The 26,656-nt window shown below is 45.5% G+C and overlaps 1 protein-coding gene across 1 annotated transcript in view; it reads left to right on the forward strand.

The window, feature by feature from the left end:
* Window positions 1–26,656, forward strand: part of LOC100460710 (zinc finger protein 440-like) — a 78,902-nt gene that overhangs the window by 36,675 nt on the left and 15,571 nt on the right.

Below are 26,656 nucleotides of genomic sequence, written 5' to 3' on the forward strand. Positions count from 1 at the left end.
GCCCAGCCGCAACCCTAATTTTTCTTTCACTCATAATACCAAAAGTTATCTCATGTACCTCTGAGTACCTTCTTCCCCAAAACCAGCAGTGCCATACCTGCTGTCAGCAAGGATGTAATATACCATAGTGATAAATATGACCCAAAGACATAAATGACTGTGGGATGTATGAGAATTACAAGTCACATTGGTAAGAAGATAAAAATTTTGGTCATGTTCATGATTTGAAATATATTTTCTTCTATCAGTTTTAGAAGTACAGTTACAAAATGCCCTTGTTTTTGTCCTGGTCCGTTGTGATCACTGAGGAGCACCATCTCATGTGCTTGTATGTAACATGTGTCTCTCCAACAGTAAAAGACTTGGCCTTGGCTGGGTGCAGTGGCTCATGCCTGTAATCCCAGCACATTGGGAGGCTGAGGCAGGCAGATCACCTGAGGTCAGGAGTTCAAGAACACCCTGACCAATATGATGAAACCCTGTCTCAACTAAAAATACAAAACTTAGTCAGGCATGGTGGCATGCTCCTGTAATCCTAGCTAGTCAGGAGGCTGAGAAAGGGGAATCACTTGAATCTGGGAAGCAGAGGTTGCAGTGAGCTGAGATCCCACCATTGCACTCTAGCTTAGTCAACAAGAGCGAAACTTTTTCTGAAAAAAGCAAAAACAAAAACAACTTGGCCTGGTGGTGAGGGGAGGTCAGCTCTAGACTCTTGGACCTGTTTTTGCCTTACTTATTCTCTAAAGGCTAAAATATTTTCTAAAATGTATGGGCACTGTTTACTAGAAGGTACCTTGGTTAAAATATATAAATTCATGTACGCTTTATAAAGCTATATTTTTTTCAAATTGCTTTACTGAGTCATAGGAGGCTAATAAATTTGTGTAAATTGTCTAAATAAAAGCCTTTCTTTCTCTGGTAATGTGCTGGTAAAGTTGATGCTAACTTGTCAACAGCCTGCTTATCTCAGCAGTGTAAAGTTAACGGTAACATGGAAAAGTCACTTTTATATATAATGCAATGGCTAGAACAATTCAGTCACTTCCTGTAAGGTACCAGTGAAGCTGCTCTTCAGAAAGTTATTTAAAATCCTTATAGTCAAAATCCAGGCACCACAGGATGCAGAATCAATCACTGACCAAGCCCTGTCTGTGTGTGGAGATGACATACCCAGTCCCAGATAATGTATCCACATCAGTGAAGGGTGGAGTCATTGATTGTCAGATCACACAAAGTGACTCAGAGCAGGGAAGACAGGGTAGTGAAACCTGGCCAGGCATGGTGGCTCACACCTGTAATCCCAGCACTTTGGGAGGCTGAGGCAGGTGGATCACTTGAGGTCAGCAGTTCAAGACCAGCCTGGCCAACATGGTGAAACCCTGTCTCTTCTAAAAATACAAAAAATAGCTGGGCATCATGGTGTGTGCCTGTAATCCCAGCTACTCAGGAGGCTGAGGCAGGAGAATCGCTTGAGCTTGGGAGGTGGAGGTTACAGTAAACTGAGATCACACCATTGCACTCTCCAGGCTAGTCAACAGAGTGAGACTCTAACACACACACAAAAAAAAAAAAAAAAAAAAAAAAAAAAAAAGTTGGGTGCACCTGAATCCAACCCCTGCCTCATCCTTCTGAATTGAAGGCCAAATGCACCCTGATACTTTTCACCAAAGAGTTGAAATAACACCATCCACTTGACCCCAAATGGGACTTTCCACAGGATGCAAGCACAGTGTTGGAATGGCCAATGACAGTGACAATGAAAGTGCAGGGTGAGGGTGATGAACAGGACACACTGGAGAGCCTGACAGGCTAGATACTGGGGTGTCTTGATCCCTCACAAAGAGCCCAAGGAGCGCCCCAAAGAGGACACTGGAGCACAGGCCCAAAGGATCTTCGTATACCAGGAAGGCCACTAATTTTGGAAGTCAGTGATGTTGGTGGGTTTAGCTTTGGGAGAAGAAATAGGGAAAATCTTTTCTTACAGCTTGAGAAAAATGAATAAACTTCCACAACAAAGTATAGTAGATGAATCGGTAAATTACAAAGATTTAGCAAAATATCAGTCCTCCTTTGCAGGTTGGAGAACTTGTAACAGTGGATAACTCTTCTCTTCCTCTTATCTGTGGAGTAAGACCTGGCTGGCAACTGTTGTCATATGTTTGTGTTCACATATGATTAATGTGTAGTTTGTGCTTTGTTATCATGGAAATCATAATGAAATAATATTGTCCACCTTAATAAGATAAGATTCAGAGAAGATGATTAAATATTGAGTATATCTGAGCACAAAGTTTGAGGATAGCCACTGGGGAAACAGATATCCTGAAGAGGGGGGTCAGTGCTCTAACACAGGGAAGTTGAGTCTTCACTTCTATAAGGCAAAATGAAGATGCTTAACAGGGTGACATTTTCCATACAAGGCCAGTGCACACATTTCAGTGATTTGGTTGGTTGAAGCTACCAAATTTCAATGATGATTGCCTTAACTTTTTGTAAGGAGGGGTAGTGGTCTCAAAAGGATCCTACCTCTGTCACTTCTCAGTCTTTTCTAATCATTTACAGCCCAAGAACAACAAAAAGAATTAATCTTTTTGATATTCGCAGGAAAGGAGCAATTACATGGTAGTGTAAACAGTTCTCAATATGTTTATTGGCTGAAAGGGTTAGATACTTCTACTTTCCCTCATTAGGGATGAAAGGTAAGTACCTTATAATTTCCTTCTAGCCTATAAACATAAACCGAGTTTGAGAGATTTTGCTGGATTCTTCAAATGCTGGGTATTTTCTCGTTGAAACAGAGTCCAGAGTCCAGTGACTGCAAGCTAAGGACAATGAGAAGCCTACAAAGAGAGGTAATTGAAAGCTCACGTCAGGCAGTGACTCACACCTGTAATCCCAGCACTTTGGGAGGCTGAGACAGGCAGATCATCTGAGGTCGGGAGTTCGAGACCAACCTGGCCAACACGGCAAAACCCATCTCTACTAAAAACACCAAAATTAGCCAGGTGTAGTGGCTCATGCCTGCAGTCCCCAGCCATTCAGGAGGCAGAGGTTACAGTGCGCCGAGATCGCGCCATTGCACTTCAGCCTGGGTGACAGAGCAAGACTCTGTCTCCAAAAAAAAGAAGAAAAAAAAAGCTCACTTCGTTCTTCCCATGGTGCCCCCACTGCAGGTGTACCAGCTACTCACGTTGACCATGGGAGGAGCCCTTTATAATACAAGAATCTCAGAATCCTGGAAAGCTAGGGATCCACAGGCAGATGCAGTAGTCAGTGATGCTGTCCGCAAGTGATAATTTTTGTCATGGGGCTTTTTCTAGACACTTCTAGTGAAACAAATGTGGGTTTAGGTAAGAAATAACTTTCAATTCTAGACCTTGAAGTCAGCTTGTCATTAAAAGAGGTCATTAAAAAAAAAGTCTAGGTACTGGACTTGTAAGTAAAAATAAAAAGATTAAATACCTAAAATGGGGTTGTATATAGGCTTAGAAGGAGTCAGTCAAAAATTCAGGGGCCGCTGGGTGTGGTGGCTCATACCTGTAATTCCAGCACTTTGGGCAGATCACTTGAGGTCAGGAGTTCAAGACCACCCTTGAAACATGGGTGAAACACCCAGCATAGTGAAACACCATCTCTATAAAAAAAAATACAAAAATTAGCTGGGCGTGATGGCACACACCTGTAACCCCAGCTACTCCAGAGAATGAGGCATGAGAATCACTTGAACCAGGGAGGCAGAGGTTGCAGTGAGCCAAGATCATGCTACTGCACTCCAGCCTGGGCTACAGAACAAGACTCTGTCTCAAAAATAAAAAAATAAAAAAATTTTAAAAAAGTTCAGGGACCTGGAGGAAGGAGAGAAACTGAAGCATGCTTTGATTAATAGATCTTTGATTTTGACTGATCACTAAAGACAAAGCTATTCACCTAATGGTTTGTGAGGTGAATATTGGAATTTCTAGTCTGTGTCTGGTTTGTCATAGGTAACAAACATGGCATCATCGAAGTCATAAGGGGAAGGGTGTTTTGTTGTAGTAAGGTGCTCTTGCACAACACAAAGGATGGGGGATTTCTTGAATCGCAGCTATTTTCAGGATGACCCACCCCCCCACCCCCATCTCCTTTCCACACCCTTACTCTCTCTTTATCCATGTCTTTGATTTGGCTGCTCCTGAGTTGTATCCTTCATAATAAGTCGGTAAATGTAAGTGAACTGTGGGTAGTTCTATCAAATTATGGAACTTGAGGAGGGTGTTGTACAGGACCCAGGTCTAGATGGAGTTGCTGAGAAGTACAGGTGTCCCCTAGGGCTTTGAGTGGCATCTGCCGAGTGGGGCTGTGTTGGATGAGCCAGGAACTCATGGAGTCTCTGCTAACTCTGGGTGGCTTCTGAATTGAATGGCTGCATAATTGCTTAGTGCTGGAGAATTGGTTGGTGTTCAGCAAGCACCACACATTTGATGTCAGAAAAAAAGACAGCCTAGGTCAGAACCTTCCACTGACTCACAGTGAGCGAGTGGTCTTTGCTGGGCATTGAGACCCTGGTGGAAGGACTGTGTCCACACTGTGGGGATGGGCCAGCAGGGTGTGTGTGGAAGTCCCAGAAGTAATTTTCTGGCTGCTCACGTTTCCCTCACACACTACCTAGGAGTGGGCCAGCCTGGCCTGTGTCTGCACAGTCCCAGTGGTTCCTAAGCTTGGGAATGTATAACGATTGGGGTGTGGGTTTCCTTGCGAGCTGTGGGTGAGGCAGGCTGCCTACCTGAGCTGCCTCCCTTTTGTTTCTTTTACAGAATCTTGCTGCCATGGAATTGCTCTTTCCCCACGCATCTGAGAATTTATTTTATTTTATTTACTTATTTACTTACTTTATTTATTTATTTATTTTTCAGACAAAATCTCACTCTGTCGCTAAAGCTGGAGTGCAGTGGCGCAATCTCGGCTCACTGCAACCTTTGCCCTCCAGGTTCAAGCAATTCTCCTGGCTCAGCTTCCCAAATAGTTGGACTACAGGCACATGCCACCACACACTGCTCTTTTTTTTTTTTTTCTTTTCTTTCTTTCTTTTTTTTTTTTTTTTTTGTATTTTTAGTTATGGCAATTTTCACCAAGTTGACCAGGCTAGTCTCAAAGTACTGACCTCAAGTTATCCACCCACCTCAACCTTCCAAAGTTCTGGGAATAAAGGCATGAGCCACTGCACCTGGCCACATCTAAGAATTTTATTCTATGATTTGCGTGTTATAATTTTAACTAGCTGGTTGGAAACTTAGTGAATAGTTTGATAATCTTTGAAGAAGGAAATCGAGTTCTTGAAATAAGCTGTTTTGTGCCAAGTCAAAATATTAACAATATGAATACTCAGAGACACATCACCCCAAAATGGATAGGCCTTGGGCAGTTCTGGTGTGTCTCCTTGGTCTCGCTTATTTTTGATACACAAAGGTGATCAAAGTTTTGATTCTTTTTGTTATTTTTTGTAACTTTGTCATCTCTGTGTCACAAAGCAGAATTTTGCCACTTTTGAATTTTTAGTAACAGAATATTACCATTAGTACACCATTAGTATTATGCTGAGAGGGTGTATTTCTGGGTTTTTCCCTGAGCCTGTTGCAAACATGCTGCTCTGTGAAGTTGTGGGTCATGTAATTGACTTGCCTATTTCCCTGCTTAATGGGACTTGAGTTGGTTCAAGTCTATCTTTGATCTTATTGACAATGCTCTTCTTGTTTTTGGTCCAAATTGGAAATACAACACAAATTCTTACACGTTGGGAAAAAATTCCTGGGTTGTAGATTATGAGTAAATTCAAAATTACTAGGAAATGTCGACAGAGTATGAATGTAACTTATGGATTAACCATCTCACCTTTCATGGATGTGTCTTTATTCTTGTGATTTTCCAACACTTTGAATTATCTAACGTACTTTTTGTTGCCCATTTACTCTGAAACACAATCTCTGTGTGATTATGTATTGCTTTTTACTGGTTGCCATTGGTTGAGCATTTTTCCTATATGACCTTTCATCTCCTGTGTAGCTGTTTCCGGTCATCCTCTTACATTTGACTAATTGGTAGTTATTTTTCTTTCTTTCTTTCTTTTTTGTTAATTTGACACAGCCTTGCTCTGTAGCCCAGCTGGAGTGCAGTGGTCACTCACTGCTCCCTGCAGCATCAAGCTCCTGGGCTTGAGCAATCCTCCCACCTCAGCTTTCTGCCCAGCTAATTAAAAAATTGTTTTTGTAGAGACAGAGGTCTCACTGTTTTGCCCAGGCTGCTCTTGAACTCCTGGGCTCAATCAGCCCTCTGCCTTGGCCTCACAAAGTGCTGGGATTGCAGACATGAGCCACCATTCTCAGCAATAGGGTTTTTTCTTTTTTTTAAACCACGTTTCTGACCAATATTTTATTAAAATCTTTAAGAACTGCATACTAACAAAGGTTATTCTGTTCTGTTTTTCATTTTCTGTTTTACATTTTCATTATGATTACTTGTTTTTCTTTTTTATTCTCATTTTTTCCTAGATAATTACAATACTTTTCCATGTAGGGGCCCTGGCATGCATTTTCATCCTTCATGCAATTATACAGCTACCTCGATGTCCCTTCTCTCTGCTATTCTGAAATTGGACCTCACTCCTTTGTGACTCTTGCTCCCCATCTGCTATTGTGATAAAGTCCTGTCTGATTACATCATCTCCAAAGCCTCTTTTATGGACTTCTATTTACCCCTTGGCGTGCCCTGCATTTACTCTCCTCAAAATATATACTTAGAGGCCAGGTGCGGTGGCTCACGCCTGTAATCTCAGTACTTTTGGATGCCGAGGCAGGAGGATCCTTGAGCCCAGGAGTTTAAAACCAGCCTGGGTCACATAGGGAGACCCTGTCTCAAAAACATTTATACTTACAAGTCCTAAACCCCAACAGGGTCATATCTGGACACGAACCTTTTAGGAGATCACACACATTTATAGAGGAGGGCCCTCATAATGGGATTAGTGAGAGAGAGAGAACTCTGTCTGTCCAGCATGTGAGGACAAAGCAAGAAGGCATCTAGCTGCAAGCCAGGAAGATAGCCTTCACTAGGAACAAAATTGCTGGCAGCAAGATTTCGGACTTCCCAAGCTTCAGAACTGTGAGAAACAAATTTCTGCTGTTTAAGAAACTGAGTCCACGGTATTTCGTTATATCAGCCTGAGCTAAGTCACCCCGAGTCCTCACATTAACCATATACTGTCGTACAAGTGCTGCATTTGGATCTACCTGGAATGTCTCCAGATCTACTTTTCCTCTTGGACCCATTGTGAGAATAGGTTTGCCTCATAGACAACTGCTGGTGATATTAGTGATAGCCTACCAACTAGGGACTAAAAAGAAAGTTTTTCTTTTTTTTTTTTTTCTTGCTTTTTTTTTTGAGATGGAGTTTTTGCTCTGTTACCCAGGCTGGAGTGCAATGATGCAATCTCGGCTCACTGCCAGTTCTGACTCCCAGGTTCAAATGATTCTCCTGCCTCAGCCTCCCAAGTAGCTGGGTTTACAGGTGCGTGCCACCACATCCGGATAATTTTTGAACTGTTAGTTAGAGATGGAGTTTCAACATGTTGGCCAGGTGGCTCTCGAACTCTTGATCTCAGGTGATCCACCTGCCTTGGCCTCCCAAAGCACTAGGATTACATGCGTAAACCACCACACTTGGCCTCTCATTCATACAGATATATATATATTTTCTGTTTTTTAAAAAAATAGAGACTAGGTCTATGTTGCCCCGTGTGGTCATAGCCCAAACTTTTGGGCTCAAGTGATTTACTCGCCTCAGCCACCCAAAATGCTGGGATTAAGGCATGAGAAACTGTGCCAGGGCAAATGAAAGAAATTTAGTGGGAGGCCAGGCATGGTGGCTCACACCTGTAATCCTAGCACTTTGTGGGGCTGAGGCGGGTGGATCACCTCAGCTCAGGAGTTCAAGACCAGCCTGGACAACATGGTGAAACCACATCTCTACTAAAAATACAAAAAAATTAGCTGGGCATGGTACTCCCACTCTCACAGTCATGCAAAAGCTCTTTCTTAAGGATTCCACCTGCTAGAAAGCATTATATACTGCCTGCACTGATTCAAGAGTGTCTGGTTTCACGTCCATGTCATAATTACAACTACAATCCTAAAGGGACTGATTTACCACACTGTGGTTGCCATAAGGCCCAAATTGTGCCCTCAGCAGCAACTGTATCATCCCAAGTCACAGCTCTACCCTCTAAAGGTGTGCCTGAGGCTTGTGCCTGCCATACTAACACATTAACCTGTCCAAAGCTTCCTTCAGAGCTGTGTCCCAGTCCCAAAGTGCCCCTTTCTAAAACATTGGGCTAAGTGTCAGGTAAATACTGTCCAATAATCCAAAGACCAAAAAATGTCTGAATTTCTTTTTTTTTTTCTTAAGGGAAATAGTATGGCTCTGTTTCCCAGGCTGGAGTGCAGTGGTGGGATCATAGCTCACTGTAGAAACTCCTGGGCTCAAGGGATCCTCCTGCCTCAGCCTCACAAGTAGCGTGGAATAAAGGCACATGCCACCATGCGAGGCCGTTTTTAAATTTTTTTGCAGATGGAGTCTCACTCCATTGCCCAGGCTGTTCTTGAACTCCAAGGCTCAAGTGATCCTCCCACCTCAGCCTCCCAAACTGCTGAGATTACAGTTATGAACCAATGCACCCAGACCTCAAAAAGGAATATTTCTAAGGGAAAACATCTAATGTTCAAATTGTTGTGTATAGAGCAGTTAACGGGAACTATCATATAGGGTCTATGGGATTCTAGGTCATTAGGTATGAAACAAATATGAGGAAGTTCAGAGAACAAGCTGACTTGATGATTAATGCTGAAGGTGCTGCCAGCTTGGTTTAAGTTTTCCTCCTCCCTTCCTCCCTGATGAATTTGATAAAGTTTAAAGGGATGGTTTCACCAGGGGCCTTTTCCATTGACGGCAAGGAGGTCATCCCTCCTGGTAAATCCTCAGTAGTCCAAGCCTTTTACGTGGCTAGAATGATCCGGTCCATAAGGAAATGTCACCACCTGGTGTATTTTACACTTTGACCATTAAAGGGGTACAGGGTTTCCCCAGGGAGTTTGGTGGGATTTTAATTTTTTTTGTTTGTTTTGAGACAGTGTCTTGCTGAAGCGCAGTACCCAATTATAGCTCACAGCAGCCTCAAACTTTGAGGTTCAAGTGACTCTCCTGTCTCAGCCTCCTGAGTAGCTGAGACTGGAGGTACACACACTTCTCCTTGGTAATTAAAATTTTTTTATGGAGATGGGAGGGTCTCACTTCACGGCTCAGGGTGGTCTCCAACCTTGGGCTTCAAGTGATCCTCCCACTTTGGCCTCCCAAAATGTTGGGATTACAGGCATGAGTCATGGCACCCGGCCTCCCCGGCTGTTGTTTGAAGGTCTTTGCAATCTCTAAGAGTTCTGCAGCAGTTTATTCCGTGACAGTGAGAGTCTCATCCTTTGATCCCATTTTGCAGCAGTAGTTGAGTGTTCACTTTTCTTTCCATAAGGGGGTGAGCTTGCCAGTGACCCTCATCCCCCCTTCATTGATGACTACGTCATCAGAGCCTTCCTCTTCATAAATTCCCATGAAATCCAAGTTTTCACATTCCAATCGGGCTTAGTTATGATAGCTACTGGCCCACACCAGTTTCCACAGCACCCCCGTCCCATGGAAGCCATCCGACTCTCTCCTCCCCAAGTGTCCTGTCCCGGGAGTCCCCATCATCTCTGCTCCCCCGGGTTCCAGGCCCTAGAGCCACGCTGCTGCAGAGCCCGGTTCCCAGGGCTGCTCCTCCACGTATCCACATCCATCTTCAGCTCTCCACCCTCTCTCCCACCAGCCAGGCCTGGAGATGCTGCAGTGTCACTGAACGTGGGTCCCTCAGCTGCCACCTCCACCACGATCTGGAAATCTTTTGAATGCACTTAAGTTATCTTAGAATTTTCCTTCCCCACTTTATACGTAAACATAGGAGGACAGCAGGGACGCTACTGGTGTCTTATTCACACAGTGGGATTGAGGGTGTTTGTGTAACTGATCAATGGGTGAGAAGTAGCTGAATAACCTGCAGGGGGCAGCAGAGCCCGAGGCCAGTGACTCCACGCTGAGGCCAGTCTGGAGCCTGCAAAGGAAGGGAAAGGGAACCTTTCCTGGGGGCTTCCTGGCAGCCCGCCCTCCCCTACAGGTGGCCTCCAGCTGCTCAGAGCAGCTCCAGAAGGAGTGTGGATTCCGAGAAGCTGAAGAGCCCCGGAAAGCAGAAGACCCACATGCACACGTACGTGTGGGGGTTCTGTCCTTTCTAGTGTTGTACCCCTGGAGCCTGGGGCTGTCTTCTGGGCAGGGTTTGGAGTTTGACATGCATGGGGCCACTGGGATCAGATTTGTAAGATACAGTGAATTTCTTTCAGTTTTTCTTTAAAGATTTAGCCTGCTAACTTCCTTGTCTTTTGTTCTCAAACTCAACTTTCCTGTTCCTCCTTGCCCCTAGTTACTGTAAAACAGCCTACCCCCTTCCCGTCAGCTCTAATCAATAACTCACATCTGTTCCCTTGGTTACCTGTACCCATTGTTCCCCTGAAACTGCGCGTCTCACGCTCCACCTCTGTACCTCAGCTATTTAGAAAAATATGTACAAGCAGCCAATCGGGTCAGCTCAGATTGTGTGGTCCGACCCCAGCCCATGAAGGAGTGACACAGAGATAGGGACTGCGTTAAGGATAAAAACCTCCTGGTCTCCTTTGTTCTCTGTGCTCTTGTGATCTTGATTGACGCCAAGTGGCACCCTTCTGCAGTAGTAAATTGCCTTGCTGAGAGGATTAAACTTTTACCTGAGTGCTGGTTTTACTTCACGGCACCGAGCTTTTATTCCGGGAGCATTTTATATCCAACAATTCTGGGGGATCGTCCGAGATCCCCATGCTCCTTTTGGAAGGGTTCTTCAGTCACCCTACCCTGGGGAGATGCGTCCCACTGCCCCATTGCTGTGGCCTCAGGGACAGGATATCGAGACCCACCCATTTTGACGAATAAACTCGGACTCTCAGCAACGCGGGGAAGACAGGCTTGCAATACCGTGGCCAACAGGTAAACTCTGTACACAGACCAAGGTGGGAAACGTCGCAGGGGCAACTAAGTAATTCTTTGGTAGTCGGAGGGGTGTGTCAGGGCATTCTGGGGGTTGAAAGCTCATGAATGGTAACAAGCACTACTGCTGTGCGGAGCGAGTGAGTCCAATCTGCGGTTCTGTGGTCACCTCACACGGCTTAGGGCAGCCCTTCGGGGGTCCTGTCACAGGTTTATACTGACCTGCCATAAATGCTAAGAGGAACCTGAAACAAACCTGCGAGGGAAGCGGCCAGAGTGGATGAAGCGAAAGAAGGGTTCAAGGAACCTCCAGCAGGTGGAGCTAAAGGATAGTCGAATGGAACCTTAGCAACGCTTCCAGTGAGGGATAGGCAAAAGACCCCGTAATATGAGGGGTTGAGCCACAAGGAACCCCCCAAATAGGCAAGAGATCCTTAATATGAGGGGTTGAGCCACAAGGAACCCCCCAAATAGGCAAGAGATCCTTAATATGAGGGGTTGAGCCACAGCAAGCCCCCCTAGGCAAGAAATTCCTATTACGAGGGATTGAGCCTAGCCAGGACCCAGAATAGGAAATATTACAAGCAAAAAAGACAAAGTTAGCAACAAAGATATCCCCCCTAATAGTCCCCTAGGTCTCATGTGAAAACATTAGAAAGATAATGAAAAGACTAAACATAAGAAAAAGCAATTAGTGATAAAATATTGCTGCTCCATTTAGACTCAAGAACCAATCCTTGAACCCTTAGTTTTCTGGCCAGAATTTAAGTCGAATGAGGGACGGATTTGTGAACTTCTAATAGAAAATGTTGCTAGTAGAAGATCTGCCTCCCAAGAAGAAATAAATTATGCTCTATGTTAGTGGCAAGGAGTTGTCCTTTCCCCTCCTCCAAGGATTGAAAGGAGCAAGTCAAAAACTAATCTTTGGAGGAAAATGAGTTGCACACGTGCCTTATTAAGATAGAACCATCTTGAATGAAAAAGACAGTGAAGGAAGGGGCTCGGGGGATCCTAGCAAAAAGAACAGCATGCAAGATCCCCTAGACCATTCCCCACCTAATATACCCAACCCTTCCCCTCAGGCATCGCTCAGTAAGTCTGTTCTTCCCCAGCCTAAGTCCCCCTCCCCTAAAGAACTTCAAGCTCCTAATTCACCAGATGGCTTTTGCCAGGCTAGCAACATGAAGGATCCACCGCAACATGTTGTCAGCATTGTCTGGCCCATAGTGCACCCCCGCAGCAGGCAAAGCCCATGCTCCTGCCCACTGGCTGGTCCAAGGTCCTGGCACTGTATTGACGGCGGCTCTGCATGACATGCAAGCCAGGCCCCAGCCTATGCCCCGTGCAAACTACATTATAGGATATCTGCCTTACTTTGCCGAGGCCAAGTAATACGGGGCTTCAGCGATGGCTCCAAGCAGCCTGGCATCCCCGCAGCTAAGTTTTCTGAGCAAGAAGTAGATAATCTTTCAGCGGATATATCCATTAGCATTTATTATAGTCAGGCCAGTGTTAAAAGTGAAAATATCCACCAGAAAAGAACTCTGATTCTTTAAAGTCACCTATATTAAAATGTGCCACCAAAAAAGAATTACATGTATATAAATATGAGGCTATTCTGTTAAAAATGATAGTTTAGGCCGGGCGCAGTGGCTCACGCCTGTAATCCCAGCACTTTGGGAGGCTAAGGCGGATGGATCACGAGGTCAGGAGATCGAGACCATCCTGGCTAACATGGTGAAATCCCATCTCTACTAAAAATACAAAAAATTAGCCGGGCGTGGTGGCGGGCGCCTGTTAGTCCCAGCTACTTGGGAGGCTGAGGCAGGAGACTGGCGTAAACCCCGGAGGCGGAGCTTGCAGTGAGCCGAGATGGCGCCACTGCACTCCAGCCTGGGCAATAGAGCCAGACTCCGTCTCAAAAAAAAAAAAAAAAAAAAAAAGATAGTTTAACATTACTAGTAATTTGCTTAACCTAACAAGTTTCTTAACGAAAGATCCAAATCTAAAAAGGAAGCACACATGTTTAGATTTAACTGATTACCATACAAATGTCCGGCCAAACTTAAGAGAAACCCCCTTCAAAAACGATTAAAGGAAAAAGGATTCAACAGATGTTCAATAATAGAGAAGTTCCTAGAGAAATAAAATTTAAAAAATTGTATAATAATTAGTTTACCCAAATTTGTAAGCTGTTTGCACTTAGTCAAGCTTTAAAGTAACTGCAAAGGAACCATCTATACTAATCTATATTGTTCTAAATACACCTTTATAGTGGCTCATACATTTAGAAAATTTCAGACAATAATAAAGGTCAAACCCTTGTTCATGAAGAGTTAATAACCCAAGTGTTAAATAATCTTCAGTTACCAGAAAAAAAAAGCTATTTTCCATGTCCCCAGGCACCAAAAAAGCCTGTCTTTCAAGAGTGAAGAAAATAACCTAGCAAATCAGATAATCCGAACCAGCTGCCGTTTCTCCTGTAGGGGCTGAAGGGAACTCAAATGTTATTTAAACCTCTTATGAAAGAAGTCCTATCCCACCTACATTAGAGGACCCATTAAAGACCTCAAGCTATGTATAGCACAGTTAAAGTTTATACGTGTATAAAAATGTATACCCTTAGCCAAACAAGTCTAGAAACTTAGTTGCCATAACTCAAATGTCTTCTGTCTTCCTATTAATCCAAACTACCTCTCAAAACAATCCACTGCCAATATTCCTACGTACTTGGTTTATCTTCCACTTTCTCTTCCCTCAAAACTCATAATTTTCCAGTACAGGTGCCACCCCTAGAGTTCCCAGTACATCAACACCGGCCTGAGGAGCTGGCCTAGTACTTCCCACCATTGAAACTGCAGTCCAGACAGCAGAGAAAGGATAGACCCATCACACCCAAGTCAAGAAAACACCGCCACCCCCAAAGTCATAGACCATTATTCCAGGGGAAAACCCCCTCAAACTAAAGCTAAGAAAAATTTAACTCTCTTCCATCTATTCTATTACTCTCTTCTTTTCCCCTTGCAATGCTGACCACCTTGTCATTAATGTAACTCAATCAAACTCACCCCAAGTTATCACATTTAATGCTATGTCTAGTCATACCCTGTAAAGATCTCCAAAGTCAAAGACAAGTCTCAGCCTCAGAAAAGTATCTCTGCCCCTTTAAGGTGAAAGGCTCCCCCTACCAAGACTCTTGTTCCTTAACAAATATAAGAAAACAAGTCTGTCATAGCTAGAATGATGTCCTATGGACAACCAAATATCAAGGCTAGACCTCATCAGCAGGTGGCTGTATATCCTTAAAACCATACATTCGTTTCACTAAAAAAAGCACCTCCCCCAATTGCCAGTATAATCAATGTAATCTCATACAAATTTCCACCTCTACTGACCCTAAACCTACTTTAAGTCACTTCTATGGCACAGGAGCCAACTTGGCCAGCACAGACCTCATAAGATCTTTTGAAATGCGTTTTATTAATCCTTCATTCTCTTCACTCCCTTCCTTCTCTTCACCTTCTAAGCTTTCTTCTAATCAGACTGCCACCTCTTTTCTACCTAATGATAATACTAAAGTAAATATTGTAAAAGTAAAAGATTTAAGACAAACCCTAGCAATTAAAACAGGATATCAAGATATAAATGCCTGGTTGGAATGGATTCAATATTCCGCCTGCGCATTGAACAAAAGCAATTGTTACGCTTGTATGCATGGCAGACCAGAGACCCAGACTGTTTCCTTTCCACTAGGATAGCCCTTCAGTCGACCAGGCATAGGCTGTATGGTAGCTCTTTTCCAAAATTCCACAGCCTGGGGCAGCAAATCATGCCAAGCTCTCTCTCTGCTATATCCCGAAGTCCAACAACTGCAGGCCAGCCCCCAAATGCCATTCAGCTTCCTTCTCCTGAGGTCAATTTCACCTCATGTCTCTCACGACAAGAGGAGAATCTAGTGTTCCTAAGAAGCTTAACAAGATGGAATAAGCTTAAGCCCTTCCAAAAACGTACCCATCAGTCTGCCCTTAGTCATCCTCAAGCAGATGTATGGTGGTATTATAGTGGACCTTTACTGGATACTCTGCCAAGTAACTGGAGCGGCACTTGCACTCTTGTCCAATTGGCGATCTCTTTCACACTGGCATTTCGTCAACCAAAAAAAAAGAAAAGCCACAACACCAAAAAATAAGAGAAGCCCCTTATAAGTCTTTTGACTCTCAAGTTTACATAAAGGCCATTAGAGTCCCATGGGGAGTGCCTAACAAGTTCAAAACCTGAGACCAAATAACTGCAAGATTTAAATCCATATTTCCCTGAATAACTATTAATAAAAATGTAGCTTAGATAAATTACATCTATTATAATTAGCAGCAGTTTATGAATTACACCAAGGATCTTATCAAAAAATAGCTGACCAATTAAGGCCTACTAGCTAAATGGCTTAAGAAAACAGAATCGCTTGACTGGGCGTGGTGGCTCACACCTGTAATCCCAGCACTTTGGGAGGCCGAGGTGGGCGGATCACGAGGTCAGGAGATCGAGACCATCCTGGCTAACACAGTGAAACCCCGTCTCTACTAAAAAATACAAAAAAATTATCCGGACGTGGTGGCGGGCGCCTGTAGTCCCAGCTACTGGGGAGGCTGAGGCAGGAGAATGGCGTGAACCCGGGACGCGGAGCTTGCAGTGAGCCGAGATTGCGCCACTGCACTCCAGGCTGGGCGACAGAGCGAGACTCCATCTCAAAAAATGAAAAAAAAGAACCAGTATGGCTCTAGACATATTATTAGCCGAAAAAGGTGGAGTTTGTGTTATGATTAAAACCCAATGTTGTACCTTCATCCCAAACAACAGTGCCCCCAGTGAGAGCATAACAAAGGACTTCTGCTTTATCCAATGAATTAGCTAAAAATTCTGGAGTCAATGACCCTATTTCAAGATGGCTAGGAAAGGAGTTCAGTCAGTAAAGAATCATAGCCTCAATACTTCTTTCTTTTACAGGCGTAACAGGTGTACTTATTCCTGTTAGGCATTGTGTCATACCATGCATCCATAGGCTAATACAAAGGACTGTACAAACAGCACTTACTGAAACCTCCCTTAGTTCTCCTCCACCTTGTTCAAGTAAGCTTTTCCTTTTAAAAGATCAAATCAAACAGCAAAGCCAAAACATGTTAAAAAAGTTTAAAGAGAAAAAATCGTAAGAAAATTAAAAGGGAGGAATTGTAACATACAGTAAATTTCTCCGAGTTTCTTTTTGTTTGTTTGTTTTTGAGACGGAGTCTCGCTCTGTCACCCAGGCTGGAGTGCAGTGGCGCGATCTCGGCTCACTGCAAGCTCCACCTCCCGGATTCATGCCATTCTCCTGCCTCAGCCTCCCCAAGTAGCTGGGAGTACAGACACCGGCCACTACGCCCGGATAATTTTTTGTATTTTTTAGTAGAGACGGGGTTTCACCGTGTTAGCCAGGATGGTCTCGATCTCCTGACCTCATGATCCACCTGCCTCGGCCTTCCAAAGTGCTGGGATTACAGGCGTGAGCCACCGTGCCTGGCCTCTCTGAGTTTCTCTTCAAAGACTTAGCCTGCTAACTTCCTTGTCTTTTGTTCTCAAGCTCAACTTTCCTGTTCCTCCTTGCCCCTAGTTACTGTAAAACAGCCTACCCCCTTCCCGTCAGCTCTAATCAATAACTCACATCTGTTCCCTTGGTTAGCTGTACCCATTGTTCCCCCGAAACTGCACGTCTCACACTCTCCATCTCTGTACCTCACGTTCCCCTCTCCTTCTATATTTAGAAAAATATGTACAAGCAGCCAATCGGGTCAGCTCAGACTGTGTGGTCGAACCCCAGCCCATGAAGGAGTGACACGGAGATAGGGACTGCGTTAAGGATAAAAACCCCCTGGTGACCTTTGTTCTCTGTGCTCTTGTAATCTTGATTGACACAAGTGGCACCCTTCTGCAGAAGTAAATTGCCTTGCTAAACAAATTAAACTTTTCCCTAAGTGCTAGTTTTACTTCGTGGGACCAAGAATTTATTCCTAAAGCATTTTATATCCAACAGAGATATTCATATATATAAAGAAATTGTGGGCCGGGCGCGGTGGCTCACGCCTGTAATCCCAGAACTTTGGGTGGCCCAGGCTGGTGGATCACTTGAGGTCAGGAGTTCGAGACCAGTCTGGTCAACATGGTGAAACCTTGTCTCTACTAAAAATACAAAAAATTAGCCGGGCGCGGTGGCATGTGCCTGTAATCCTAGCTGCTGGGGAGGCTGAGGCAGGAGAATCACTTGAACCCAGGAGGCGGAGGTTGCAGCGAGCAGAGATCGTGCCACTGCGTTCCAGCCTGGGGGGACAGAGCGAGACTCTGTCTCAAAAAAAAAAAAAAAAGAAAAGAAAATGTGTGAATATCAGGCTAGAGCCAGAATTGTTTGGGAGCGTCACCTGGATAAAGGGTTCATGAAGTTGACAGTTTATTTAGGTCAAAAGCTTAAATTAACCCCTGGAGAGAGTTTCCTGCTGGTGAAAATGAAGATCTGGAAGGAGGGAGCATTTTCACACTGTTAGGAGGGGATGGGGGTGTGAGAGCAAGTCTTAGCCATGCCTCATCCCCAGTTGCGGCCCGCTCCAGGACATATGCTTCTCCTCCTGGTACAGTCGTGCTTGGCCTGGTCTCCGTTCCACTGCTGCTGTGAGGCAGGAGATGGCTCCTGTGGACACTGAGTCTGAAATTTCCTACACACTCCTGTGACCCCGTGCAGAACGAAGGAGCAGGGACAGTCCCTTGAGTGAGGAAGACGCTAGTGTTCTCCTCTATCAATAGCAAGTTTGGCTGAAATGCAAATATCCAATAACCAGAGTGCAGGAAGGAGCTCGCCCTTAGAGAAGCTGTGGTTAGAATCCGTCAGTCTGGCTCTGCAGGGCCTGATACCCAGGGCTTCCGCTGTCACTCAGACATAGGGGGCGGGGCCTAGCATTCCATCCAATCAGAGGCACTGGGGCGGTTCCGTGCCCACTGTTCATCCAGACACGGAGCGGGTCGCATTCCTTCCCGCACCTTTGTCCCTGCGCGGGCCGCGGTCTTTCCAGCCCTGAGAGGGACGTGGTTCCTTTACCCAGGCTTCTGTCGCTCTGTCACCTACGCTATGCCCTGCTGTAGTCACAGGAGTTGTAGAGAGGACCCCGGGACATCTGAAAGCCAGGAAATGGTGCGTGTCTGGGGCCGGGTGTCGTGAGACGGGGGAGGGGCTGCCTGGACCGACCGGAACCGACTGTGGCGAGACCCGGGCCTTCCTGCGGGCGACTTTGGGATCTGGGACCGAGTCCTCCTGGAGTCGCTCGGCCCTCGGTCCCCTCGGCTGCTCGGTATGGCTGGGCCGGCAGCCGGGACACCAGGCGTCCTGTTCCGTCCCTGCGCGGCGCCTGCGGTTCCCGAGCCCTCTCTGGGCAGCTCCGCGCCCGCAGCCACGCGTCTACCCAGATTGTGCGGGGGCCACGAGAGGGTCATATGGGTGATCCCGACTCGGGTGTGGGGTTCGTGCGTGGGAGGAGCAGCGGTCTGTGAGGCCCCCAGTGTCCACTTTTTCTCCTGTTAAAAATTAAACTGAGGAACGTTAACAAAGAGTTCATTTGAGCAAACAGCGATTCACGAATGAGACACACCCAGTCCTGGCTTGTGGTTTGTCAAAGGAAAAAGCCAAACTATGTAAAATAAAGAAATTTATTCGGAGTCGAACAGGAGAGACCTTGGCCGAGGGAAAAACAACCCCAAGCAGCCTGGAGTAAGTGGTCCCGAGGCGGCTCAAGACAGTTTGGTTTTATTCATTTTAGAGAGACAGGAATTGCAGGGAAAATCATGAATTAGTGCCTGGAAGGTGTAAGTTCCTTTGGCAGAAAGGGCGGGACCTGGCCGGGCACGGTGGCTCACGCCTGTAATCCCAGCACTTTGGGAGGCCAAGGCAGGCGGATCACCTGAGGTCAGGAGTTCAAGACCAGCCTGGCCAACGTGGTGAAACCCCGTCTCTACTAAAAATATAAAAAAGAAACTAGCCGGGCCTGATGGTGGACGCCTGTAATCCCAGCTACTCGGGAGGCTGAGACAAGAGAATTACTTGAACCCAGGAGACGGAGGTTGCAGTGAGCCCACACAGTGCCACTGCACTCCAGCCTCGGCGACAGAGTGAGACTCTGTCTCAAAAAAAAACAAAACAAAAACGAAAAACAGAAAGGGCGGGACCTGTGGAAGGGGGGTTAGAAGGCACAGGTGGTTGAGGGATTCTGTAGGTGGCAGCTGGTTGAGAGTGTGAATCTTTGTCTAAAGTTTGGAGGAGGTAGGAAGGAATGCTGAAGGAAGGGGGTCTGTTATCTGCCGCTTGATTCCATCCCAGCCAAAAAACAGACGTGTTTCTCTAGATTTTATGAATTCTAAGGTGTGACTTACCCTTGCCTTGCGTGGCCTTAGGTCTTGTTTGTAATTTGGTATCTTCTTGCCACAAGGAGTCTGTTTTTCCAGTCTGATAATGTCTGTTTTTACATGAATGTGCGTCAGTTGCTGCATCTAAACTCCTAAAGGGAGAGGGTATAAGGAGGCCTGTCTCACCTCCCATCCTGTCATACAGAGGCACTCAATTTTCAGGGTTTTTTGGGGGTTCCCTTGGCCAAGAGCCAGTCACTTCACTTACCTGGGAAGGTACTTGGTTTTTGTTTTTATTTGAAGCGGAGTCTCCTTCTGTCACTCAGGCTGGAGTGCAGTGGCTCAATCTCGGCTCATTGCAAACTCCACCTTCCAGATTCAAGCGATTCTCTAGCCTCAGCCTCCCGAGTAGCTGGGATTACAGGCACGCACCTGAAGGGGGCCTGCCCCTCCACCCCGTGGGTATTTCTTGTCAGGTAGAGACAAGAGACTGAGAAAAGAAATAAGACACAGAGACAAGGTATAGGGAAAGAACAGTGGGCCCAGGGGACCGGCACTCAACATGCGAGGGCCTGCACCGGCGCTGGTCTCTGAGTTCCCTCAGTATTTATTGATCACTATTTTTACTCTCTTGGCGAGGGGAGTGTGGCAGAGCAACAGGGTGATGGGGAGAAGGTCAGCAGGGAATCATGTGAGCAAAGGAACCTGTATCATGAATAAATTCAAGGAAAGTTACTGTGTCTGGATGTGCACGTAGGCCAGATTTATGTTTCACTTTACACAAATATCTCAGCGTAGCAAAGAATAACAGAGCAGTATTGCTGCCAGCATATCTCGCCTCCCACAGGGCGGTTTTCTCCTATTTCAGAATAGAATGAATGGTCGGCTTTACACCGAGACATTCCATTCCCCCGGAGCGAGCAGGAGACAGACGCTTTCCTCTTATCTCAACTGCAAAGAGGCCTCCCTCTTTCACTACTCCTCCTCAGCACAGACCCTTTAGAGGTGTCAGGCTGGGGGATGGTAAGGACTTTCCTTTCCCACGAGGCCAGATCTCAGGCTGTCTCAGTGGGGGGAAAACCTTGGACAATACCCAGGCTTTGTTGGGCAGAGGTGCCTGCAGCTTTCCGCGGTGCATTGTGCCCCTGGTTAACAGAGAGTGGAGAATGGCGATGACTTTTACCAGGCATACTGCCTGCAAACATATTGTTAACAAGGCACATCCTGCACAGCCCTAAATCCATTAAACCTTGATTCAATACAGCACAGGTCTCTGTGAGCACAGGGTTGGAGCTAAAATTACAGATTAACAGCATCTCAAAGAAGAACAATTTTTCTTAGTACATACCAAAACGGAGTTTCTTATGTCTTCCTTTTCTACATAGACACAGTAACAATCTGATCTCTCTTTCTTTTCCCCACATGCACCACCACGCCCGCCTAATTTTTGTGTTTTTAGTAGAGATGGGGTTTCACCATGTTGGCCAGGCTGTTCTCGAACTCCTGACCTCAAGTGACCCACCCGCCTTGGCCTCCCAAAGTGCTGAGATTACAGATGTGAGCCACCTCGCCAGGCCAGAAGGTATATTTTTATTTTTAGTTGATAGGTTGAAGGCTCGGCTTTTATAAGGTACATGAGGAGACAAACCAGATAAATGCTTGATTGGTTGCAGAGATGCAGTTGCCTTATTTGGACTTGCCAACCCGAAGTAATTCAAAGGTTCAGATTTCAGTTTGAAGAGTTTATTCAAGCAGAAAGATAGCAATGGCCCATTCAGGAAAAAAAAACAGACTCCAGAGAAATGGACTCAGTACTGTACAATTAGAAGTTGAGTTCTTGCTTATATTACCAGGAAAAGAGGTCCTGATCAGACCCCAAGAGAGTTCTTGGATCTCACACAGGAAGGAATTCAAGACGAGTCACAAAGTGCAGTGTGAAGGGAGTTTGTTGAAAGCTACTCTGGGCCCGCATGGTGGCTTAGATCTGTTTTCCGAGCACATTGGGAGGCCAAGGCAGGAGGATCACTTCTAGTCAGCAGTTCGAGACCAGCCTGGGCAACATAGGGAAACCCCATCTTTTCCAAAAATAACAAAAATTAGCCGGTTGTGGTGGCCTGCACCTGTAGTCCCATGTACTCGGGAGGCAAGAGTTCAAGACCCAGCTGGCCAATGCAGTGAGACCCTGTCTCTATTTTAAAAAAAAAGAAAAGAAAAGAAAGAACGGAAGGGAGGGAGAGAAGGAAGGAGGGAGGGAAGGAAGGAGGAAGGAAGGAAGAAAGAAAAAGAAAAGGAAGGAAGGAAAGAAGAAAGGAAGGAAGGAAGAGAGTGATTCTCTGTTACAGAGTACAGCATCCTCATAAAGCAAGTGGAGGAACGCACTAAGTTTTTCTTATGTAGGAGTCTTCTCTATGTAAAGACTAAACTAAGCTGTGCCTACCTGCATGTGGGCTAACAGCATCACAAAATTTATTACTCTGTTGATTTAAAGAAAACTACCCTTTACATGTTAGCACCCAAGTGCATTAAAACAACTGTAATTATCTTGAAAGCACATATTGTTATGGGTATTGGGACATCGGGACATTCTGTCGTTGTGGGAGTGTAAGGATACTTGCAGGCATCTTCAGGCTGTTTTCTTCATGGGAAACATTTTATGATCACGGGTTGTGACTGGCAAGGAGTGTTTCTTGTTAGTTTCAAGATGGAGCTGAACTTAAATTGGTGTTACTCTGGCTCCCCTAGGCACCTGCTTCCCTAACACTTGTATAGGGAAATGGCAAATAAATATAATAGGATTGCATTTTCCGTAGAAGGCTGATGTATGAGGTACAATAATTTAATTTTATTTTTTTCTTTGAGCTAATGTCTTGTTCTGTGGCCCAGGCTGGAGCAGTGGTGCGATCATGGCTTGCTGCAGCCTTGACCTCCCTGGCTCAAGCACCTCCGCCTCCCAAGTAGCTGAGACTACAGTCGCACACCAGCACGCCTGGCTGATTTTTTTTTTTTTTTACGGAGGTGGCATCTTGATATGTTGCCTAGGCTGGTCTCTAGCTCCTGGCCTCAAACAGTCCTGCTTCCTTGACCTCCAAAAGTGCTGCGATCACAGACGTTAGCCAGTGCACCTGGCTAACAACTTAATTCGTTAGGGTTTGCTTTTTTCCCCCAGCGCTTGTTTTCTTTTCTTTCTAGCTGGTTTTTATTTCCTTTTCAATGTAAAAGAGTGAATTTAACATTCCAGCTGAAGACAATGTGATAACCATGAAGTCTTTGTGTGAGAAAGTTAAGAGGGAAGTTAGTCTACTATAGAGATCAGTAGTGAAGAGGGGCCTAGTGGGATGGCTCACACCTGTAACCCCAGCACTTTGGGAGGCTGAGGCAGGTGGATGGCTTGATCTCAGGAGTTCAAGACCAGCCAGGGCAACATAGTGAGACACCATCTCAATTGTGAAAAATCATATTAAATAAATTTTTAAAAAGTGAAGAGGGAAAGGGTCTTTCCCGTTTCCCTCAGTCATTTACAACATTTTACAAAACAGTATAGGTAAGAAAGAAGGCGAATCTGTAATCAGGGAAAGGAGAGTTCCAGCTGGCTATGTAAAAGCTGTGTGTTATGTGACTCAATCCCATGATCGCATTGCTTCAAGATAGAGATCCACCAGCTTAAATATTTGAATTACTTTGTTTTTGTTTGTTTGTTTGTTTTGAGACAGGGTCTCACTCTGTAGCCCAGGTTGGAGTGCAGTGGCACCATCTCAGTTGACTGCAGCCTTTGCCTCCTGGGTTCAACTAATTCTCCTGCTTCAGCCTCCCAAGTAGCTGGGATTACATGCATGTGCCACTACACTCGGCTAATTTTTGTATTTTTAGTAAACATGGGGTTTTACCACGTTGGCCAGGCTGGTCTCGAACTCCTGTCCTCAAGTGGTCCACCCACCTTGGCCTCCCAAAGTGGTGGGATTACAGGTATAAGCCAGCTTGCCTGGCCTGACTTTGGTAGAAATTTTCTAGTTATGTAATCAGAGGTTAATTGGTGGATTCTGCCTGATTAAGCATAAATTTTGTTTCCCTATAAATTAGTAATTTTGAAGAGTTGTATTTAAATTTTATTTCAGGGTCTTTAAGTAGGACCTTCGGACACTGCATACAGTTCAGTCTCATTGTTTTCTATTTAAATTTTTCCACAATCTCCAGGGAGACTGTTTTACCCTGGCATTTTCCAAATATATGGGATGCAGGGCCTCAAATCTTCCACCCTCATACCATGCCTAACTCTTCAAGGGCTTGCAGTGAAATCTGTTTCTGAACATTTCACATGAGAGGAAAGCAGAGAATAACCACTAGACATTTTCCCGAAAAAATCCTTTCTGCCTCTCCTCCTTTTCTTTCCTAGACACAGACACCTTATCAGGATGTCTTTGGGATGAGGTTCCTTTCTAGAAACTGTACAGGGTGATGTGTCTTCAGTACACCCTCCTATCTTTTCCTGGTTTGGGGTTTTAGAACTGCCTGGGGCTGACGCAAGATCCCCACAACTGCCATGTCTCCTGGAGGGTCTAGTGGGTATCAGTGCCTTAGGGGAGTGGGGCCTCCCGAGGCAGCAGCTGAATGCCTTATGGTGGAGGAGATGCCTGGTATACTCTTCATCTAGATAACCAATTCTTGGGATGCTGAACTTCTCTCTCCCAACTCCAGTTTCCATTAATTGGAGACACATAGACAGTCAGCCAATCGGATGTTGCTATTGAGGAAAAAGAGAAATGATTCCTGTCCTCTGGATTGTCTCAACTGTGAAGGGAGAAATATCCCAAAAGACAAGGAAAAGCCACTCCAACATAGTGGAGCAATAGCCTGCAAAGCAAGATATACATGGGGGTACACAGGGGACACAATGCCGTATTGGTGGGAAATAGTCATTGAGCACTTCTCCTTTCCTCTCATGTGAAATGTTCAGAGAATCACCACCAGACACTCCCGTGTGAAAATTTGTATGCGTCTCCTCCTTTCATCTATCCTAAAAACAGAGATCTCTTTTTTTGAGACAGTCTTGCTCAGTCGCCCAGGCTGGAGTGCAGTGGCGCGACCTCGGCTCACTGCAAGCTCCGCCTCCCTGGTTCACGCCATTCTCCTTCCTCAGCCTCTGGAGTAGCTGTGACTACAGGCGCCTTTTAGTAGAGACAGGGTTTCACCATGTTAGCCAGGATGGTCTCCATCTCCTGACCTCGTGATCCACCCGCCTTGGCCTCCCAAAGTGCTGGGATTACAGGCGTGAGATACCGCACCTGGCCTAAAAACAGAGATCTTATCAGATTGTCTTTTGGTTGAGGCTCCCCTTTGGAAACTTCGAAGAGTATTGTGTCTTCAGCACACTCTCCTATGTTTTCTTGGTCCTGGGTGGCAGAATTGGGGTGACCTTATATGCCCACAGCTGCCATGTCTCTTGGAGGGTCTAGTATCAGCCCCTGAGTCACTCTTCCCAGGGGACAGACTGAGGTAGGAGAATGGGGACTCCCAAGAAAGCAGCTGAATGCCTTATGATGGAAGGAGACTCCTAGTATACTCTGCATCTAGATAGCCAACCCCTTGAGATGCTCAGCTTTTCTTTCCCAGTCCCAGTTTTCATAAGTTGGAGACACATGGCTGGTCAGCCAGTTGGATGGTGCTGTTGAGGGAAAGGAGAAATGATTCCTGTCCTCTGGATTGTGTCAACTGTGAAGGAAGACAAAACCCCAAAAGACAAGGAAAGCCCACCCCAATGGGGTGGACCAGTAGCCTGCAAATCAGAAATATGAAATTGAGGTTCACAGGGGGGCATAGTGTGGTGTTGGTGGAAAGTAGTCATGAGCGCTTTGGTGAGCAGGATGGGGGTAGAGAGATGTCTCATGTGATAGGGTGACCTGTGCTGACACACGAGTCAGACATCACTGTGTTCCAGCCAGTATTGCCCCTCTGTGGGCTTGTCCCTTGTAAAAAATTGTTCATAGATTGCCGCTTGAGTGTTTCAAGTTAACTTTACATTGCATTTGTCACTAGAGCCAAATCCAAGAATGATTGCATAGATCAGGTAAGACACGGAAGAGGCAACTCAACAAAGCCCATGACATACAGTGCATGGCTCACAATCCTAGGAGATGAGGGCAGCACTGCTGAGCTGTGCTGAGATGAGAGCAACACAGAGTGGGGGGGAACATCCAGGATGCACATTCAACCAGCAGGTGGGGAGCAAGACAGATAGGGACCTGTGGGCCAAAGCTTTTCTCAGGGTCCAGGGAATGGAACAAGGAGATGTCGCTCAGGGAGTTGTTTCTGGTGGATTTAGAGCAAGCAGGCACTAGTTCTGTGAAGTCGTACTGTGATTAAGAGGTGGTTTGTGCCATCCGTATGGGGTGTAAGGGTTAGTGGAACAAGTCAAATTGGTTATATCTAGCTGTCCCACAGGGAGATGGTCACCAGAATACAGTCGTGTAAGAAAGATATGTGAGTTGACCACATGGAGGAACTGGGAGAAAGTGGAAAACTAGAAACTCTGTTGAGTTTGAATAAAGTCTTCTTGTTATGAGAAAGTTAAATCCATAAAGAAAATGCATGCTAAGGTAGCATATGATTATAAGAACTCAGTATAACAGGCAACTCCAGAATTAATTAAATTATTGTATATGGAGATGATGGGTAGTAAACTGATTATTCTCCTGTAGATAACCATTTGTCCTTGCTTTTTCTGTTAAGTGTTCACCACTTGTATCATTGGCTGGCAATACCTGGTTTGTCATAGTTTCACATTACCTTAAACAGATGCCCAGACTGGGCACGGTGGCTCATGCCTTTAATCCCAGCACTTTGGGAGGCAGAAGCGGGCGGAACACCCGAGGTCAGGAGTTCAAGATCAGCCTGACCAATATGGTGAAACCCCGTCGCTACTAAAAGTACAAAATTAGCCAAGCATGGTGGCGCATGGCTGTAATCCCAGCTACTCGGGAGGCTGAAACAGGTTCTCTGAATCACGAGAACCTGGGAGGTGGAGGTTGCAGTGAGCCGAGATCACACCATTGCTCTCCAGCCTGGGCAACAAGAGCGAAACTCCATTAAAAAAAAAAAAAAAAAAAAAAAAAAAAGATGC

The sequence above is a fragment of the Pongo abelii genome, chromosome 20, assembly GCF_028885655.2.
Source record: "Pongo abelii isolate AG06213 chromosome 20, NHGRI_mPonAbe1-v2.0_pri, whole genome shotgun sequence".
In the NCBI taxonomy this organism is placed as follows: domain Eukaryota; kingdom Metazoa; phylum Chordata; class Mammalia; order Primates; family Hominidae; genus Pongo; species Pongo abelii.